This window comes from Vulpes vulpes, chromosome 16 (genome assembly GCF_048418805.1).
Source record: "Vulpes vulpes isolate BD-2025 chromosome 16, VulVul3, whole genome shotgun sequence".
In the NCBI taxonomy this organism is placed as follows: domain Eukaryota; kingdom Metazoa; phylum Chordata; class Mammalia; order Carnivora; family Canidae; genus Vulpes; species Vulpes vulpes.
Genome location: NC_132795.1, coordinates 948,173 through 952,718, shown reverse-complemented (window position 1 = coordinate 952,718; position 4,546 = coordinate 948,173). Strand labels below are relative to the sequence as shown.

General features: G+C 39.5%; 1 non-coding gene across 1 annotated transcript; it reads right to left on the bottom strand.

Moving 5' to 3' along the window:
* Positions 1-2,007: 2,007 nt before the first annotated feature.
* Positions 2,008-2,165, bottom strand: LOC112922622 (U12 minor spliceosomal RNA). Its single transcript, XR_003235502.2, has one exon. It is a non-coding gene; the product is annotated as a U12 minor spliceosomal RNA (small nuclear RNA).
* Between the last annotated feature and the right edge of the window lie 2,381 nt (positions 2,166-4,546).

Here is a 4,546-nt window from a genome sequence, read left to right as displayed (position 1 = left end):
GGAGAAAGGGACCTGGCTAATAAAGGATTCTACGTAGCAAGTGGGGAAAGGAGGAGTACATGTAGGGCTAATAATATTTGTCCCAGCAAGTAAGGAGCAATTCTACCCCAAAACAAGTGATTGGATCCCTTTGATGGGTTATAAATTAATTACGTGGAAAGTATTAGTCAATCACTGTTCCTGACTTCATCAATACCAGCTGCGAATTTGGTCAATACAAGTACTTCCATTTCTGAAAAATGTCTCACGACAGTGTAGGAAACCTATTCTTGAAACTTTTGGTGGAATGACAAAATTCTGACAACACCCACACACAAATCAGTGTCTACTGAAGAAAGGTAGAGCTAGTGGAATTACTGGACTGTCACCACATCATAAAATAGTCAGTAACTTAGAATTCCAAAATCACTTTTTTGAGGCTAAGAAGAGACCTATGCTATTAACCTAAAGTTATTAATAGTTTTCCACTGTTAAACGGTACCAAGAATTATGACTCATATAATAAAAATATCATTTCGCTGACATTAATGGCATTCTCGGGGTTGCAAAAAGCACTGCATGTTCCTTTGAAAATGAGAGTAAAGTTCTTTGCACCAAATTTCTGATATTCTTAAAACTTTTAGAAGCACCTTGTAATTCATTTTGTCTGATGGCGTATATATTAATTATAAGTAGGTAAAAAAAAATCACATTTTTCTACCACACAAAAAAATATAACAATACTAAGTGGGAAGAATAAGATCTTGAAGAACAGCTAGGTCTCCTTACTCTGCCCCTGTGTTGCCACTGCAAGCCAAAATTTGACATTTCACTTAACAATGACAAACTGTTTTTAATAAAATGGTCGCTACTGCCTCCGAGTGGTGGGTCATTCTCAGAGCTTAAATTTCATTAATTTCAAGTCCTCTCAGCCTAATGGGAGAGAATTTTGAGACTGAGGAGGTATATATTGTCTCAAGTTTAAATTCTGAACATGATATTGTAGTTTAAGGGACATAAAGAGTATATTTTAGTTAGAAAAGTGTACGAACAACTCATAAGTCTGTGAGGTTGGCCGGCTTTGCCCATAAAATCTGTGTTCCACAGAGAAGCAGAGGGCTCTCATTTCTCACCATTTTCCAGGTGATGCTCATTGACGTCCGTGTTTTGCTGGTGGCACTTCCATCTCCAATCATCAGAAACACTGAGCCACCAGGAGTACAGAACTCTTCACTCAGGAAATGCTCTGTGGAGACAAAAGCATTGTTTTAAATCATTAATGCAATAGACTCGGATTGTCTGTTTGCTATTTCTAATAGTTTGTCAAAAATAAAAATTTGGATGATGGTTCTGAGGACTGGTCTGAGCAAGTGATGTGGCAAGTAGCTGATCCCACAAATTGCACAAATTTGTTAAAAATTAGCAGCTAACAATATAGTTGCCCAAATCAAACCCTGTATAATTAGTACATTAGATTTGGGATGACATAGTAGATCAAAGGCGCCTCTTTTCTTCCACTTTGAAGTGAACCAAACACACGAAGGAAAATAAACAATAATGGCAACTCAGTCTTTGAGGAGAATAGAAAACACTAAATAAACAAATCATGGAGAGAGCTGGGAACTTTGGGAAAAGCTGGCAAAGCACAGACTTGTTCAAAGCAATGAGGCACCCATGGGACAAGCCAATGACCTCTAGTATGGAACAAAAAGATCTATGTGCTTGGGCTGGGCTAGGGGATACAGAACCCCCCTGCAGCCCACTGGACTCCACGGAGTGGCAGGGAACAGGTAAGAATGTCATCAGTGAATGAAGCAGCCAACCCAGTTAGACAAACAAACAAAATGAATCCAAAGAAAGCATAAAAGAAATAAAGACTTTTCAGAACTGAATGACAGAACTAAAAGGATGAATTCAATGGTTCTCCGTTCCTTCCTCCCTTCCTTCCTTCTCTCTTTCTTTCTTTTTTCCCCATTCACCCTCGTGTATTACCTTCATACCAGTCTATCCTCCAGCGTCAGAGGCCTATGGGCAGACGGCGACTCCCAGGCATCCCACGACTCCCAGGCATCCCTCTCAGGGCACCTCAGAGGCAACCTTTACCCCCTCAAAACTGTCTCACGTTAGCAGTGAGGATTCTGGCATCACTCCGAATTGTCGTTTTCCTTACTCGTGGCTTAAGGCATCCAACAGTGGTTTCTTTAAATACAAAATGAGTTCTAGCAATCTTGGGGTGGAGGCCTTTGGGTTTTCTTCGTACAGTATCATGTCATTTGCGAAGAGGGAGAGTTTGACTTCTTTTTTGCCAATTTGAATGCCCTTTGTTTCTTTTTGTTGTCTGATTGCTGAGGCGAGCACTTCTGTACTGCGTTGGACAACAGTGGTGGAGGGGGCATCCTTGTGTTCCTGATCTTAGGGGGAAAGCTCTCAGATTTTCCACATTGAGAGTCATATTCACTGTGGGCTTTTTGTAGATCACTTTTATGATTTTGAGATATGCTCCCTCTATCCCTACACTGTGAAGAGTTTTGATCAGGAATGGATGCTGCATTTTGTCAAATGCTTTCTCTGCATCTATTGAGAGGATGATACAGTTCTTGGCCGACAAGCACATGAAAAATGTCCCATATCACTTGCCATCAGGGAAATACAAATCCAAACCACAATGAAATACCACTTTACACTGGTGTGAGTGGCTAAAATTAACAAGACAGGAAACCACAAATGTTGGAGAGGATGTGGAGAAAGGGGAGCCCTCCTGCACTGTTGGTGGGAATGTGAACTGGTGCAGCCGCTCTGGAAAACTGTGTGGAGGTTCTTCAGAGAGTTAAAAATAGACCTGCCCTACGACCCAGCAATTGCACTGTTGGGGATTTACCCCAAAGATACAGATGCGGTGAAATGGCAGGACACCTGCACCCCAATGTTCATAGCAGTAATATCCACAGTAGCCCAACTGTGGAAGGAGCTTTGGTGTCCATTGAAAGATGATGGATAAAGAAGCTGTGGTCTAGGGGATCCGTGGGTGGCTCAGCCCACGGCGCCTGCCTTTGGCCCAGGGCACGATCCTGGAGTCCCGGGATCAAGTCCCGCATCAGGCTTCCCACATGGAGCCTGCTTCTCCCTCCTCCTGTGTCTCTGCCTCTCTGTCTGTCTGTCTGTCTGTCTCTCTCTCTCTCTGTATATATATACATATATATATGTGTGTGTGTGTATAATAAATACATACATACATACACAAATACATAAATCTTAAAAAAAAGATGTGGTCTATGTATACAACAGGATATCACTCAGCTATCAGGAAGGACGAATGCCCACCATTTGCTTTGACATGGATAGAATTGGAGGGCATTATGCTGAGTGAACTAAGTCAATCAGAGAAGGACAATCATCATATGGTTTTACTCATACGTGGAATATAAGAAATAGTGAAAGGGATTTTAAAGGAAGGAGGGGAACTGAGTGGGAAAAATTAGAGAAGGAGACAAACCATGAGAGACTCCTAACTGGGAAACAAACAAAGGGTTTCAGAAGGGGAGGTGGGCGGGGGGTTGGGGTAACTGGGTGACGGGCACTGACGGGGGCACTTGATGAGATGAGCACTGGGTGTTATACTATATGTTGGCAAATTGAATTTAAATAAGATTATTAAAAATACAAAACGAAAATTTAAGAATCTAAAAAAATTAATCTGGTCATTCTCTAACATGGGTGATTTTGCCTACCACTTTTCAGATTGTTCCAGTGTAATTTGGATTATTCCAGAGCATATAGCAAGGAGAAAAATTCTCCTTTTTAAAAAAAGATCAGAGTTAACAATACCAAAACCTGACAAAGAAAACTCATGGAAAATAAAATTATAGGGGAATCTCAATTATAATTATCAATATATTAAAATAAAATATTAGCCAGAAGATTCTATTAGTATTTTAAAGCAATAACACATGATTCCAGGTGGGATTCATATTAGTGATGACAGTTTGAATATTAGGGGAGCTAATACAATTTACCATTTTTAAATATAATTTACTTTAATAAATCACATAAAAATAATATGATCCTCTTCATGATTTCTGAAAGGCAGTTGTTAAAATTCAACATCTGAAAAAAAATTCCATGTCTGTCCTTTAAAAAAAGAATATATAGATATTTTCACATCATGATTTTATGTACCATAAAACTTTCTTGAGATGAGATGCACATACATACATTTTCATGTAGTTTTGCTTAGTTGATTATAAATATAGATATTAAGTATTAAACGTATGTTTTAAAAAAAAATAAATGTATGTTTTCCCCTATGGTGAATATAAGGAAAAGAAAGCCTCTTTCCCAAAATAGGCTATTCCAAATATCTCATAGTCGGATACAGAAATGATTTCAGAAGTGCCCACATGACTCAAACAGAACCAAGTAAGTGCTCACCTAGAACTGTAGGTTATACTTGGAAAGAGGCTTTTTCTGCTGTGGAATGTCATGAGTATGACTAGATTTGTGACTGCAGAGCCTGACCGAACCTTTAGAGGTGTGCAGCATCCAATGGGATGTACTCACAAAGTTGTTA